The following is a 17,357-nucleotide window of genomic DNA, read 5'->3' as shown; positions in this document are numbered from 1 at the left end:
CGGAACGTTTGCCTGATGAGCGAGGGAAACTGAAGGGAGAGCGTTGACTTCACGTACAGATTTAGGGTTTCTGATCCTTTCCACTAAGGCGAGTTAAACTACTTCAATGCCCCTCTCAAGAGTAGAGAGCAGAAATTAGACTTTAAAGGATTTACCGGACATCAAAGACCTGTTAATAATTTTGATTGTCCTGGAGATTTCTTCTGGAGTATCTGTCTGGCCGTACATGAAAGCAGAAGTCCAAAACCTTCCATTTGACCCAGAAGCGGAGTATCCAATATAAACAGACATTGAATAATGAGTGACACAAAGGTATCAAGAATCTGCATACACCCAATATACCTGCATGTCCACCTTGTGTCTCCTTTCTGTCCCGTATGTTACCTGTGGTAAGTAGAGGTTATGCAATAGCTCCGTTTCAGTCATTTTAATTTATGCCACACACTACTAGCTTCATTTTCCTTGCTTATTATTCATCTCCCACCCACAAACTTACCTGAATCCTTCTTCCTACTAAATATATACAAACTTTCCCTGCCATTGAGCTACTGCTGCCTCACTCCGACCCCCTATGGGTTTCCAAACTGTAACTGTTTGTGTTAGTAGAAAGCCCAGTCTTTCTCCCAAGAAGCTGCTGGTGGTTTTGAACTGCCGACCATGTGGACTGCAGTCCAACCTGTAACCACTACACCATCAGGGAATATATATATATATATTCATATATATATATATATATATATATATATATATATATATATATATATATATATATATATATACTTGGATAGGGTCATTTTTCTTTCCCTGTATCCTAAATAGTAATTGTAATTTCAAACCCCCAATAGCTTATCCATTTATCGGACAATTACTGAATAATAAACTACACGGGCATGATCTCCATCAAGTTTAGGTCCTACCCCTATACAACAGCAAACCCCAAGTAATGGGCCTTCAGCACGACAGGGAAGCCTTGTTGGGTACAGGATGTGCTCGACTGCCAGGCAACGGTTGGCAGTGGCGCTCACTCAGAGGCCCCTCTGAGGACAAGTCCAGTGATCTGCCTCCCAAGGTCAGAACCATGGAAACTATAGGAGGCAATTTTCCCTTCATGTGGCATTTCCATGGCTCGTCAACAACACGGAAAAGGGTCGCCGAGTCCCCGGATGGCACAAACAGCCAAGCAGTGCAAACCCAAAGGGTGGCAGTTTGAATGCCCCCAAGGTGCCTCAGGAGCGAGGCCTGAGTGTTATGCTTCCAAAGGGGCACAGCCCTGAAAACCCAGCGGAGAGCCGTCCTACGCCCTACACACAGGGCACTCTCACAAGTCTGGTTCCGGTTTCTGACCGTGTGTTGCACAGTGAAGTCTCCTAGTGCAATTTTGAACACCAGCGGCACACGTTTAGGAAGGTTAATTGTTTCCAAAACGTGTGAGAAGCTTCTTACTGGCCGGTGTACCCAGGAGCGCGCAGGAACAAAGCCGTTTCTCTTGTTCTGCTGCTCGGTTCTGACGCGTGGCTCCCACACTGAAGACCGCTTCCAGGATGACAATGTTGACGATGGTTCTCCGATTCCCGTGGCAGGCAAGCAACAGTGGCAATACCATCAGATCCCACAGGGCCCAGAAGAGCCCCTTTCTGCTGAGTCTGCTGTGCCACGCACAGTTTTCGATTTGTTCCAACTTCCGTGGGCTACACCGGATGCAGGGGAAGCTAGGCAATGTCATCTAATGTGTCCAGTTCCCTTTGACTCTGTCAGTCAAAGGGAAAGAAAGTGGAGCGTGGATATTGGGTAGTCAGGGAGTCGAATCTGACACAAAATTCAAAACCCCCTCTCATCTCCTCGTAGAAACCCATTGTAACTCGATAACCCTTTTACGGAGTCCCAGCTGAAAACAAATCCACATTTGTCTTGCAACTCTGTTGAGTCATGCTGCTGAGTGTCCCCTGGATTGGGTAGGATCTCCACACAATGAGATGCTCTTGGCCCTGAGATAAGGAATGGCGGTGGGGGCCGTCCAAGACATTCACACTGTCGAGAAAAGTTCTACTGTGTGGCTCTGTGGAACTCTGGGTAAATCCCAAGGACATCCTTCATCCCACGCACGGCTTCATGACTGTTTTCTCATTTTGCTCGAGGTAGTACAGCTCTGCCACGGTTCTAGACACACTGGAGGGTCGGTTCATGGCTGACAATGCATGCCTGTGTCACGGAGGCATCGCTCCTGCCACGGTGGCTTCCCAGATTTGGGCAGAGCGCTGACCTTCTTTCTTCACAGAGCCTTAACCAGGATGCATCAATGGGGGTGGTTCCGGTTGCCAGTGATATCTGAGACAGCATCAGATGGCTTTCGTGCCAACCCCCTTACACATCTCGTCAATATAAGATTTCTTTTGTGAAACTCACGTGGTGCCCGTGGACAACCATCTATTTCATTTTGCCGTGTTGTCTTGTGTATTCGAGAATGCTGCAAGAGCTTCTTACCAATGGTCATGATCAAGCTCATTAGAACCGCTCTGTTAAAAACTGAGACGAATTCCGCAAGGTCGTCTTTGTTCATTGTCAGTTATGACCTCCTCCAAAGTTACTGTCATTTATTGTCGTGAACTCGACGGAGCCATAAGCTTGAAGTCAACTTATTGAATCGTTTTCCTAAAACTCTATACTACTTTTTTTTTCTTTCAAAAAGAGAAAGCAGACACTGGATTTTATACTCCTCTTCAATGATTTGAGTTGACACTTGCTGTCGTTGAGTGGAGACACGTCTAAGGTGGATAACATGTGTCTCTGAAGGAATGCTGACTCAGAGCCGATCTCTGACAGTCTTTCGTTCCTGAAAGCTCCGGGTGGATTTTTTCGATCTCAGCTCTCCTTGGGCATTCCCTCGGCCGGGATGTGTTATCTCCAGATGCTCCTGGAGCCTTTCACGGCCCAGTGGACCCTCTAGGGCAGTGTTTCTCCAAGAGGCTTCAAGCATTCGCACCCTTGGTGTGCTCTGAGAAGTACGTGGTTTTCCAAGGTTCTCAAAGACCCCAAAATTGGAGGACTACTTTCCTAGGGTCTTACATTAACTGCTTTTTGGTGTGAAGAGACTGTGATTCTTTGCTATCCCTGTAAATAATCCCATTTTCATTTGTATCAAACTTTCTTCTATAAGCTGTCCCTTTACAGAGCTTCATGAGTCCTGGCAGCCAGCGGCGTAGCTTTTAACTTCCAAACGCCGGTCAGCCCTGCAGTACTTAGGACAGATCAGATTGTTTTACCAAAACCCAATTCATACTGAATTAAGATGATGAGGGAATTTAAACTTTAAAGTTACTTCTTTTAAAATACAACTAATTTTTTAAATTAAAAAAATGTTTAGAGGCTAACCAGGAAGTCACGTGATAATAAGATGGCTGTCTTTCTCCCCTTCCCTTCCATTTGACCTCACCATCTCATGGTGAGATGGCCCCCAGGAACTCCAGGCTCAGGCCATCATTGCCTCATCCCCAGGAATCCCAGCATGGAGTGCCCACCAGCTGTGAGTGGGCTCACTCAGGTCATACCCTAACCCCTAAGCCAGCCCCTAGTTCTCTTCAGCCGTGTCTGGATCAGGTGCTATCTCAAGGTCGTGAGGTAGGAGGGTTGATGGCTCGCAGCAAAGCCTGAGAACTCTTCCACAGAAAGGAACGGGAAGAATCCTGTATTGGAAAACAGTGATCGTGTCGTGTGGACGCATTTTTTAAAGCTGATTTGGTTCTTATATCAAGTGCCACTCATTGGATTTTAATTTTTTTCATTTGAAATCCTGCTAGTAGTTGGCATTGATGGTCAGCACACACGACAAAACACCAAAAGGTTGGTCTTTGCTCTTTTCAAAGCACCCAGAAGCTGATTACTTCCTTCTGAAAAAGCAGTCGTTTAAAGACCCACGGAACCTCACTGTGCTCTGACCCAAATAGGGTCTCCATGAGTTGGAAACAATTTGACAGTTCTTATGGCTTGTGCTTTGTTTGTTTGTTTGCCCTTAACATTGATGGAGGACTCATTGTGTGCCAGAATGCTGCAAAATACTTTTGCTTAGATTTCATTTTCGTTCCTCGGTAACTTACAGAAGAGTGTCATTATTCACCCCAATTTAGAGATGATAAGATCTGGCACATTGAGGTGAAATATCTTTCCTATTCACTGTATCATAGTGTATTAGTCTGGGCCCTTTAGAGAAACAAGTCCACAGAAACTCATGGAGAAGAGAGAGTTTCACATAAAGGTTAAGTACGCATCAAGAAAACATCCCAACCCAGTGCTGCCCAAGCCCACAAGTCCAACATTAACCCATTAACCCCTATGTCCAACACCAATCCACAAAGTCCTCCTCCATCTCACAAAACAGACACAATGATGTAGACTACAGGAGGAAAGCCAAGTCAGTGTGAGTGTGTAAGCATCTTAATGCTGGCAGGGGTCTCCACATAGCTGCTCCAGCGCCAAGGGCTGCATCGGATAGGTCTATGGGACTTCTCCTCGGGGATATCTTGCAGGAAGTGAGCCTTGCCAGCTGAAGCAGGAACTGGCTAGGGTAGCTGCACCCTGGTCCAACCATCACAAAGCAAGAGACCCGAGAACCAGAAAGGCAGGCTCACTGAGCCATTGATCCCTAATTGTTTTATTGATAGTGAATCAATACCTTCAATTAAAGTATGGTAAGGAACTCCCCAGGAGGCCATAGGTACAGACTGGGAGAAAGAAAGTAATGTGACAGGAGTGGAGACTGTGGGCATTTCGGCCACTTCGTCGTGCAGCTTACTTGTCCGTTCAGGTCCTGCTTTGGCCCGATCTCATATATACCACTTCCATTTAACAATAGAGTGTTGCTGCGCATGTCCAACTTTATGGTTCCGTGGGTCAGGCAATACCCAGTTCATGATAGGTAGTACAGGGCTCATGGTGACTTGGTGGCCCATGGTGAGACGTTCAGTCTCCACTAAGGCCCAGTAATAGGCCAACAGCTGTTTTTCAAAGGGGGAGTAGTTGTCTGCAGAGGATGGCGAGACTTTACTCCAAAATCCCAATGGTCTACGCTGTGATTCACCAATAGGGGTCTGCCAGAGACTCCACACTGCATCTTTATCTACAACTGACACCTCTAGCACCATCGAGTCAGCTGGATCATATGGTCCAAGTGACAAAGCAGCTTGCACGGCAGCCTGAACCTGTTGAAGAACCTTTGGTGAGCGTTCATGTGAGATACAATTGCCTTTGCTTTCACGGCCCATTCAGAGAGGTCTGTCCACATACCTCATCCCCACACGTTCTTGTCACCAATTTTTCAATCATAGCCTTCCAATTTTCCCTTGGTTATAGCCCATGAATCAGTATACAGTCTCACATCTGGCCATTTTTCCTTATATGATGGAGGAAAGATTTCAATCTGAGCAGTTTAACTCCATCCTTAAAACCCATTCTCTTAGTCATATCGGTGGAAGTGTTCAATGCGTTGAGAGAGCCATTTTCAGTCTACTTAGTGTCCATGTTCCCCACTGCTCAGTCAACCACCATACCCTGAACACCTACTTTGTGATAAACCTCCCGAAAAATCAAACACATTGCCACTGAGTAGATTCCAACTCATAGCAGCCTTTTATACGATTTCCACGGCTATAAATCTTTATGGGAGCAGTCTCATCTTTCTCCTACAGAGCTATGGTAGGTTTGAACCATTGACCTTGTGGTTTGCAGCCCAAGGCTTACCCAATAGCACCACCAGAATTCCTATTTTATCATAAATCAATACTCACTGTGATAAAGTCCATTCGGGCTCATCGCGGTCCTATAGGACAAGATAGAATTGCCTCTTTGAGTTTCTGAGCCTCATCTTTCTCCCGTGGAGCAGCTGGCAGGTTCAAACCATGGACTCTGTGGTTCACAGCTCCGTACCCAAGGGATGGATGCCTTACTTTATTTTAGGCACTGGAGAGTCAAAGATGCAAACAGTGATCCTTGTCCGGAGGAGAGCTCATAAGAACACAACCCTGACTTAAATCTTTATAAGTAAAGGTTATAAATTTCATCATGAAATTGATGGGTCGTTAAGGGGCAATAACTAACGTCCAGGAAGACAGTCATCAAGTGGCTGTTCTTGGCCACAGAATCATGGTGCATGACCTGGATACCACGCGTAGTTTAGTTGGGAAATTAACAAGTGCTGATACAAAAAAATCATGCAAATCACAAAGAGGAAGCAAAAACAACAACAGCAATGACTAGACAAAGCATAGAAAAACCTCCATCAAAAAGAAGACAGGGAATATTAAAAACTGAAATAGCTGTAAAGTGGGTCAAAGGGAGATCAAATGATAAAGTATTACATTTTAACCTAGCTACATCTACCATGATCTACTTTGCAGTACCCTGTCTGATCGCAAGCTATTCACATCTCCGGATGGTATTCAGAGGGGATTTGCTGGAGGCTTACTCTATGTGGGGACCCTGAACATGGGCATGGGACTTTCACTGTCATGCGTAGCCATCTGTAAATTGGATGTTCATAATTCAAGCTCTGAAGCCATTATTCCCTCCTTTGAACTTGGGTTTTATTATCTGCAATCCATGGATCACACTGACCGGGATGCTTCTTCCATGTAGATTTAGTTAGCACCTCCTGTAGATGGTTGCTTGTTTTAAGGAAAGCCTTTTAATACCCCAGATGCTATTCTTGCTATTACTTGTAGCCAGGCACCATCTGGTTCCTCACCACCCTTTGCTCTAGCACTCATCGCTTCCGTGGTCTCTTCATGAGGGTGAGCATCGAGCAGGGCCATGTCACTCACTAGCACTCATTGTTCTTCCGTTGGGGCTAGAACTAAGTGTCAGCTCAAAATCCATTTATATATCCCTGGTTTATACATATCTCTGGTTCATTTCAAAGATAGCATTAGCATGTTATGAGAGAGAACATTATAAATCATTCCCGGGGGCATAAAGTAATTCTCTTAATAGTGTCATTAATTTAGCCAATGGTATAGAATGTAAAACACTGTTGAGAATAGGAAATGATACGAGTATTGGCCGGCTTCAGAACACAATACACAAATCGTTGACTTGTACAGATTAGATGCTTAAGTGACTGGAAACAATGGACACAAACAGTGGGGGGCGGCCACAGCGTTTACAAAGGCAGAAGCGCACTGGAGCGGTTCAGCCTGAAACCCAAGCCCCACCTCCTTAGATCTGCTACAGGTGAGTTGGAGTTTGAAATCCCAGTTCACTTAAATGGTTTCCACATCACATCCTTCCGGCGGAGCGTCTGAAGAAGGATGCTGTACAACTTACAAGGACAAGGTCTAAAGTTGTCTATCGCAAACAGCCGGAGTCACCGAGGGCTGGATAGGAACTTTAGGAACATACCCCGCGCACAGTCTCCCCTTGGGTTCGGTGTAAGTATTGTTGAGCATTTTTCCCCAGATGGGAGGTCATTCTACCCAGCTTAGCCACCACCAGCGATGTAACCTCCTTCTCCAGGAGAGCCATGCCCCAAGGCCAAGTTTTTGTGTTTGTATCACCAGTCTCCATCTTTGGCAGGAGAGCAAGGAAGTAGCTTCTAGTAAAACCCCGGGAGAGAGCTTTGCCCACAGATAAAGGGCTCCAGGAATTCCGTCAGACCCCTCTCCCCCAAAAAACGGTTCCCCTTTTGGTTGGCAGGAACAGCTAAGGAATGCACTGCTCCAGATTAGCTGATTGATCGCTCCAACCCAAAGAGGTGAGTCCAGGAAGTAACCAAGACGGGCATGGCATGGTCTCCTGAGGCCATGCTATCGGAAAGGCTTTGACCAGACAGTTGAACCGCTATTCCGTGATAGGCCCTAGACGTTCAAGGAGTGCAGGGAACTCAGAGAATCTCTGAGAAAGAATCCGACCTTGGTGGCTAGTCACCATTTTCCTGTGAAGGTCTCAGGCCCATGGAGGGAGCCGCAGGCTGGGCGGGCGTGGGCTAGCCAGGCTCAGGTATGGCAAAGGTCCTTGTGACTTTGTCGCTTGACTTCCTCATTTCGTTTTGGCTTTTCCTCCTCAAGCACTGGAGGAGCACAGGTCAGCTTTTCTTTTGAAAATGGCCCCCCTTCTTCTGATTTCATGAGTCCAGTCCTGCCTTGAATGCTGAAGAAGCAGGAGAAGTGCTTCACCCCTCTTTGTCCCCCACACAGAACTCATCCCCATAAATGCAAAGTAGCCTGTGTGTATTATTATCGCAGAGGTAATTTACTAAACAAGAACACCGAGTGATAATATACATGTAAAAAGAAGAGAAACTCTATAAAGAGTGGAAAGTCAGACAAAGGGAAAAAATATCCTAATTACAGGATACAGGGAATTTAGTAGACAAAAATTTTTTTTTTGGTAGTCAGAGCCAAAAAAAACGAGAAGACATTATCAATTTGGTACTTCTTTATGCCATAGATTCCCAAACTTATTTGGCTTACCAACTCCTTTTAAGAAAAACAACAACAACAAACTACTCCATTGCTATAGTTTAGTGTGCCAGCCACAGGTAGTGTACCCCTTTAAACTGAGGCCCAGAACAACCAAGGTGAGGCTCACCGAGCCATTTATCCCTCTGCCCTTCAGTTAATCCTACTTGTGTTTATCGGCCAGGCTGGCAAACTAAACTATAGCATCCATGCTTACCCCCTACCCCTCCTGACAATTAAAGCCTTTTAAACTATAGCCCATAATCTAGGTTAAAGTGTAGGTATCTACTTCTGTTGCTTTGGGAAACACTGAACCATCAGAAAGAAAGTCCTTCCAGTCGCTGTGGGCGGTTGTCTGAATTGTAAATTTAAGACCCTTGAGGCTATACAGCATCTCGTTTATGACACACGTCTCTGCTAAGGTTAAGCTTGTTGACTTCTGCCTTATACTTGAACCTGGGTCTTTTATGAAGCTCATGGTCTTCTTGGGACTCAGGCGTCAATATAGACTTGGACGTGAGAAAGATGCGCAGGCTTGTGGTATCTGCACCTCCAAAGAGCACTGCTTTCCCATAAGAGAGAGTGGGCTAGCCTCCCGGTAACGATCACGGTGGTACCAGTGGTCCTCGGATCGACTGTGACGTGGCAACCCTGCATGCGATAGAGCAGAGCCGTGCTCCAGAGAGTGCCCCCTGGTGGATTTTCAGAGCAGCATCACCAGGCCCTGCTACCGAGACCCCTCTGGGTGCACTCAAAAGCCCAGCCGTTCAAGGAGCAGTCAGCACATTAAGCTCTGGAAACTGCCGAGCTCATCTCAGGCCCAACCTACCTTGGAAACGTAATGGCTGACCAACTCTGGCGGCACTGTTTCATCTTCCCTCAACCGGTGTCTGTAAATGTGGCGAGCATCAGGAGAGGCAACTCTAGTTATTTATAAGCGTTGAGGACAATATTTAGAACAGGGTGCTTGGTGCCTGCTGTCGTTCCAGTGATCACTGGTTGTCTTGCAGTCAATGTCTCCTTTTTCTCTCTGATGCAGCAAGAGATTCCTCCTCTGCCCCAGCCCTGTGTTGATCTGCCTGGAAAATGCTCTCTTTCCCAGTAACTCTATCATACACTCTCTACCTTCCTCTCCAACCAAATAACGCCTCCTCAGCTCTAGAACTCAGGTCAAACTTGGTTTTCTGAGGCCTGACAGCTCAGTTAGATCAGCTCCCATACACCTGTCAGGGAGCAGTTTATATACATATTGGTGTGTATATAGTGTATAGTTTTCCTCGCTCAACCACACTTCCATAGAGTCAGTCCATTTTGAACTGTAGATTGCTGAGGCTGCATAGGAGTAAAATGCCTCTTTGTTCCAAGGAGCTGTTGATGATTTCGAACTGCTGGCTTGTGGTCAGCCCAACATGTAACAACCCATTATGCCACCAGAAACCCTTGCCTGCGACATAAAGAACCAGAGTCAGTGCCGTGGAGTAGAATCGGACTCACCGTGACTCTACAGCACAGGGTAGAACTGCCCCTGGAGTGTCTGAGACTGTAATTCTTTTTTAAAAAATCATTTTATTGGGGGCTTGTACAACTCTTATCACAATCCACACACCCATCCATTGTGTCGAGCACATTTGTACATGTGTTGCCCTCATCATTCTCAAAATATTTGCTTTCGACTCGAACCCCTGCTATCAGTTCCTCATTTTGTCCCTCCCTTCCTCCTTCCCTTCCCCCCGGATAATTTATAAATCATTATTTTTCCATGCCTTACACTGACTGATGTCTCCCCTCACCCACTTCTCTGTTGACCATTCCCCAGGGAGGGGGCCATATGTTGATCCTTGTCATTGGGTCCCCCTTTCTACCCCATCTTCCCCCCACCCTTCTGGTATCGCCACTCTCACCACTGGTCCCTGAAGGGTTCATCTGTCCTGGATTCCCCGTGTTTCCAGTTCCTATCTGTACCGGTGAGACTGTAATTCTTTTTTTTTTTTTTTTTTGGTCTGCATATTTTTATTTGGAAATGTTTTAAAACAAAGAAAATTTTAGCGACACCGCATATCATGAGTTTATTATAAAAGAGAGACATGGAGATTATTTACATGATGACAGATTTCAGAACTTCAGTGGAATGGGCAGCTTCACATGATGCCATTTCAACAGTGGCTTCCTCTAATCCACATACTTCCCAAGAATGTCACCATCTCGAAATAAGAAATAATCCTTATCATCTAGAACTACTTTGGTGCCTCCATATTCAGGAAGAAGAACTTTATCTCCAACTTTTACACCCACTGGTTCAATCTCTCCACTCTTTCCTTTCGAGCCGGACCCAACAGCTGCGACTGTTGCTTGCAGGACTTTTCCTTGCGATTTTTCTGGAAGCATAATGCCTCCTTTGGTTACAGTTTCAGCGGCACTCCTTTCCACCAATACTCGGTCAAAGAGGGGAAGAAACTTTCGAAATGCCTGTCCTGCCATGACGCTGGGGTGGCCGCTGCAAGTCCTCCTCTCACGCTGCGCCGCTGCAAGGAGAGACCCGCAATCGGGAGACTGTAATTCTTTTTGGGAGTAGAGAGCCTCTATTCCCGAGGAGAAGCTGGTGGTTTCAAACTGCCAACCTTGCACTTAGCAGCCCAACTCATGACCCCTACGCCAACCAGGGCTCCTCCTGCCTGGTCTAGGTTGCTGTTAGGGTGTGACCCGTGGTGACCCTGTGCACATCTGAGCGAAACACTGCCTGGTCCTGCGCCATCCTCACAATTGTTCCCATGCCTCGGCCCACGTTTGCAGCCACCTCTGCACTGCCCCTCCACTTTCCCAAGCATGACGCCCCCTCCAGGGACTGGGCTCTCCTGACAACATATGCAAAGTATGTAAAATTAAGGCTCACCATCCATGCCTCTAAAGAGCACTCCACCCGCATTTCTTTCAAAACAGACTCGTTTGTCCTCTTAGCAGTCCCTGGCACTGTCAGTCAGCGCCCTTCAGTTCAAGTGCATCGCCGCAATTCCAATGCAGCCCTTCTTTTCCAGCACTCCTCATTCAGTGTCCAACTTTCCCATGCATATGGGGCATCCTGTGGCTTGGGTGAGGCACAGCCTACTCCCCAAAGTAGCATCCTTGCTTTTTGACACTTTACAGAGTTCTTGTTTGGCAGACTCAATGCAATGCATCGTTGTTCTCTTGACTGCGGCTTCCATGAGCATTAATTGTGGGTTCAAGCAAGACAAAATCCTTGACAACTTCAATCTTCCCTCCATTTTTTATGTTCTTACCTCTTGGTCCAGCTGTGGGGATTTGGGTCTTCTTTACATTGAGCCATAATCCAGACTGAAGGCTGCAGTTCCTGATGGTGTTCGTCTGGGTAGACTAGAGAAACAAACTCATAGACACACGTGTTTAAGAAGGATTTACTTCAGGGGACACAGCACTGAAGCTACAACTTAGGGAGAGGGACATGTCGGACCAGAGCACACAGGAGCAACGGGGGAGGAGAGTGGAGCACATCCTGGCCACCAAGCCCTGTGGACGATATCCCTGCTCAGAGCAGCCAATGCACAGAGAAGACCATAGGGCCGGCCATACTATGAGACACGGCATCCCTCACTGACCCACAGCCCTATGGGGGACAACACTGGAGACACAGTGTGGGAATTGCACCCGATCTGAGCCCACCACACCCACACCGAGGAAAACACTAAGGGGAGTGTAACAGAACAGCAAAGGGAGCAGAACAAGGAAGCCCTGAGGAAGGACTAAAAATAGACTTTGGGGCCAGGGTGTGGCACTCCATCAGCCTTGACCGGAAAACACTCCTAAAGGTCAACAAACAGACCTTGAACTATTTACACACTCTTTCTTTTTTTTTTTGTCATTGGCTTTTGTTATTGTTGTTTTGTTTTGCTGTCTTGTTTTTGTGCATATTATTTTTTAGTCGGTTTATTAGGGGCTCATACAACTCTTACGGAATCCATACATACATCAATTGTGTAAAGCACATCTGTACATTGATTGCCCTCATCATTCTCAAAGCATTTGCTCTCCACGTAAGCCCTTGGCATCAGGTCCTCATTTTTTCCCCTCCCTCCCCTCTCTCCCCTCCCTCATGAACCTTTGACAACCTATAAATGATTACTTTGTCATATCTTTCCCTTGTAATCTGTTTCCTCTTTCCAACCCACTCTCCCTCTACCCTCCCAGTATCGCCACTCTCACCGCTGGTCCTAAAGCTATCATCTGCCCTGGATTCCCTGTATTTCCAGTTCCTATTTTGTGCATATTATTATCTCTGCAGGTCTATCTAGATAAGAAAGGTGGGGTAAACAATCTGGAGGAGAAAACAATGGAACCAACACTTCCAGGGAGACATGGGAGAGGAGGAGGTGGGGGAAAGGAAGTGGGTGTTAACTAACCCAGGACAAGGGAACAACATGTGATCCAAAATCAGTGGTGAGAGGGGTGTAGGAGGCCTGGTAGGGCTTGATCCAGGGCAGTATAACCAAGAGGAATTACTGAAACCCAAATGAAGGCAGAACATGATAGTGAGTAAAGAGGAAAGTAAAAGGAAATAGTGGAAAAAACTAGGAAGTAAAGAGCATTTATAGAGGTCTAAATACAGGCATGTGCATATGTAAATATATTTATATATGATAATCGAGAAATAGATCTGTGTGCATATATTTATAGGTTTAGTATTAAGGTAGCAGATAGACATTGGGCCTCTACTCAAGTACTCCCTCAACACAAGAACACTTTGTTCTATTAAACTGGCATTCCGTGATGCTCACCTTCCGATGCATAAGCAAATGTGGCGAAGAAAGCTGATTATGCTGGCTATCAAAAATATAGCATCTGGGGTCTTAAAGGCTTGAAGACGGCATCAGGTATCAAACATCAAAGAAAAAAAATTGTATCATTGTGAATGAGGGGGAATGCAGAGTGGAGACCTAAAGCCCATCTGTAGGCAACTGGACATCCCCTTACAGAAGGGTCTCAGGGAGGAGATGAGCCAGTCAGGGTGCAATGTAGCAACGATGAAACATACAACTTTCCTCTAGTTCCTTAATGCTTCCTCGCCCCCCCCACCCCCTATCATGATGCCAATTCTACCTTATAAATCTGGCTAGACCAGAGGATGTACACTGATACAGATAGGAACTGCAAATACAAGGAATCCAGGACAGATGAACCCCTCAGGACCAGTGGTGAGAGTGGCGATAGCAGAGAGTGGAGGGAAGGTGGGGTAGACAGGGGGAACCAATCACAAGGATCTACGTATAACCGCCTCCCTAGGGGAATGGATAACAGAAAAGTGAGTGAAGGGAGACCGCAGACAGTGTAAGACATGACAAAATAATAATAATTTATAAATTATCAAGGATCCATAAGGAAGGGGGTGAAGAGAGAGGGGGGAAATGAGGAGCTGATTCCAAGGGCTCAAGTAGAAAGAAAATATTTTGAGAATGATGATGAAAAGAAATGTACAAATGTGTTTGACACAGTGAATGGATGTATGGATTGTGAAAAGAGCTGTAAGAGCCTCCAATAAAATGATTTTTTAAAAAGAAAGAGGTTTATATACAAGAGCAATTGAATATTGAGAAAACATCCCAGCCTAGTCCAGATCGAGTCCATAAGTCCGATATTAGCCCATATGTCCTTTCCCAATCTCTAAAGTCCTCTTCAGACTCATGAAATCCATGCAATGACACCGAATGCAGGAAGATCATACTCCAGTAGATGGGAAGTCTTGTGGATCCATTGCCATTGTAAACATCTCCGCACTGGCAAGGGTCTCCACGTACTTCCTTCAGCTCTGAAACTCTGACTGCCCCCAGGTAGCTTCATGTGGCTCCTCAGAAATGCCCCCCTAGATTTGTTTCTCTAGTCTACCCGGACTAACACTCTGATCTTCATCCTCAAGTGCTTCAAGTCCTCCTCAGTTTCAGCCAGCGAGGTGTGTCATCTGTACATTTCAAGTTGTTAATAAGCCTCCCTCCGATCTTGATGCCGCCTTCTTTTTCATATAACCCACTTCTCCGATGATTTGCTCAGCTTACAGAATGAATAAGCACAGCAAGAGCATTCAACCCTGACGCACACCGTTCCTGATTGTAAACCCTGCAGGATTCCATTGTTCTGTTCACACAACAGCCTCTGGATCCGGGTTCCGGTTCCCCATGAGCAGAGTGTAATGTTCTGGGATTCCTGTTCTTCCCAAGGCTCTCCATAGTTTGTGACGGTCCACACAGTGGAATGTCTTGGCCTCGTAAAACACATGTAATCATCTCTCTAGTCTTATTTCCTTTGAGCTATAAAAAACATAGACCCAGCTGCAGAAATTCACCTTGATGTAATGCTTAATTTTTTTAATGTTTAATATACTTGAACATTTAATAAACTGTGATTCTAAAACAGCAAACCCCACACTATATGTTGTTTGCCAACCTTGAATGCACTATGATATGCCCAGGTGCTAATTTGTACACATTTGTCTAGCGGGTTGGCACCTCAATTTGAATATCCTACTGAAATTTCCAGACAAGCTCTTTGAAAAACACTGCTACCATTTACAACTAATTGTCCCAGGAAATGTAGATTTTTCTCCACTCTTGGGATCCAAAACAAATTGGAAAATTAGTGAGAGATTAAAACTGATATGTAAATTTAAATTTCTTATACAAATTTTATTTTATATGCACTTAAAACAACTATTATTGTTTAACTTTACAAGTAGTTGTTACATATTGAAACTTACAAAAATGTGTTTACTTATAAAATATACACTTTTTAATCGATTGTATATTGGTGTATTTTCTAGTCAAGGTAGGATTTCACTACGACACTCCCTCCCCCTCCTTCAGATCACATCCCAGATGGTATCGATGATCCCTTCACATTCCGATGTTCTCCGATGCCTCACAATAAATTGCCTTCACTTTTTGTCGTCATCAGCCAACCATGAAGGTGAAAATGATGGCTGTTAGCTCTCTCCTGCCCTCGTGCCCATAGCTGCAATGGCGGCAGGACCACCGAGCAGGGGCAGGCAGGGCTCCGGCTGGTACTTGGACACTGAGGAGTAGCGGCCTTTATGAGTTTAAACCTCATACTTCCCTCTCAAATTCAAGCTGCCCGGTTCCTCAGCTTGCTGTCGGGATGCCTTCGTTTATTTCCGTACCGTGGATTGAGAGTTCAATGCCTGGCAGACTGTAGAGAGAGACAGAGCATGATCGTATTAGCTGTCTGATTCATTCTGTTTTAAAATCCCAGGATATTGTAAGTATTAAAGTGTAGTTCCCTAGTGTGATAAATATGCAACTTAACATTCCTCCTATAGCCCCTGAAATAATTCATGAGCAAATATTGTTGTATGCTCAGTTCCTTTAACGGAGGGCCAAGGCAAGTTCCTCTTCAGGCCTGGCTTAAAGGCATCCACACTCTTTTTCTTTTTTGCTAGCTGTTTTGGTTTCAGTCATTTACCTTGGGGCAACTGTCCTTCTCCTAAGAATTTGTGTGTGTGTGTGTGTGTGTGTGTGTGTGTGTGTGTGTGTGTGTGTGTGTGAGAGAGAGAGAGAGAGAGAGAGAGAGAGAGAGAGAATTTAGGGTTCTGCCTTTGATGTCAGACAGCTCTGGGCTTCAACCTCAGCTCCACCACTTAAAATATGTGTGAATCCAGGGAAATTACTTAGACTCAAGGACCCCGAGTGGTGCAGTGGTTAAGCACTGGACTGCTAATGGAATGTTGGTGGTCTGACCTGCCAGCCACCCCTCCAGAGAAGAAGAGGCAGGCTGCCCTGGAAACCCTGTCCACCTCCGAGAGTGTCACTGTGGGTTGGAGTTCACGTGACTGCATAACATGAAACTCAATGCCATCAAGTCAATTCTGACTCATAGTGATCCTGCAGAGCAGGGTAGAGCTGCCTTGGTGAGTTTCTGCGACTGGATCTCTTCGTGGGTGCAGAAGGTCTTGGCTCTCTTCCGAGGAACGGTTGGGGGCTTCAAACAGCCGAATGTGTGTTTAGCACGTAACCACACCGCCAAGGCTCAGATGCCTGTGAAACAGGATCATTGGAAACACTTAAGTCGTAGATCTGTTTTGAGAAGTAACTAAGGTGATGTGACAACCCACGGGGCGCAGCGTTTGGTGCACAGTGAGCATTGCATTGTGGTGGCCTTGGCTGTACTTTAGTTCCAAGGTCATGATCGTGATATCACCATCAGAGGTAGTCTAGTGGCTGAAACACATCTCCTGGAATAATTCATTTGTTTACACTTGAAAACATGCAAATTTTTCCTAAGGTTTCTGATTTTGCGGAAGGCCAACTCTGGCCTCTCACATGGTGGGCGGGGTCCCTACAAGTAATCAATAAGAGAGAGCAAGTGTCGTTGCACAAAGACTGTGAGTCTCTGCATGCAAACGCTTGTCGACGGTCCACTGGCCACAGCTGGTCACGTGTACGAGTCTGGCTTCAAGGACGCCACCAAATATGGTGGCCATCTTTTTCCTTCTACTACACACGCTAAGCAGTAAATAAACTCCAGTGATCTTGAAGAAAGGAACTAATTCTTCTTTATGTTGATATTACTGCTATGCCTAAGTACTTAATTATTTCTAAAGCCCGAGAGATGTTCTGATTCCCTTAAGAGGCAAAGGTAGCTGACATGCAGAGTGTAAGCGATAGGCCCAAGGGTACATAATCAATCAGCTTTGAGCAGTTTGGCTGTCTTCAGATTGAAGTAATGGTTCTTCCTGAGTGCCAAACTCTGCTTATTGAAATGACTCTCCTTTTGTGACACTTTGGCACCATCACTTCTTCTTTCTTTTTATGATTCTGTAGTCATTACCTTGCCAGTGAGCTTGAACTCTGTTCTGCTCAATACTTAAGACACGGGAATAATTCATTTACAGAATAG

General features: G+C 45.6%; 1 protein-coding gene and 1 pseudogene across 1 annotated transcript in view; one reads left to right on the top strand and one right to left on the bottom strand.

Moving 5' to 3' along the window:
• Positions 1-17,357, top strand: part of TNIK (TRAF2 and NCK interacting kinase) — a 443,318-nt gene that overhangs the window by 272,011 nt on the left and 153,950 nt on the right. The gene's annotated exons all lie outside the window — the stretch shown is intronic.
• On the bottom strand, positions 10,494-10,984 carry LOC142447219 (10 kDa heat shock protein, mitochondrial pseudogene; annotated as a pseudogene).

Source organism: Tenrec ecaudatus, chromosome 4 (assembly GCF_050624435.1).
Source record: "Tenrec ecaudatus isolate mTenEca1 chromosome 4, mTenEca1.hap1, whole genome shotgun sequence".
NCBI lineage: Eukaryota > Metazoa > Chordata > Mammalia > Afrosoricida > Tenrecidae > Tenrec > Tenrec ecaudatus.
The sequence above is the reverse complement of the archived record's forward strand: the minus strand, read 5'-3'. Positions and strand labels throughout refer to the sequence as shown.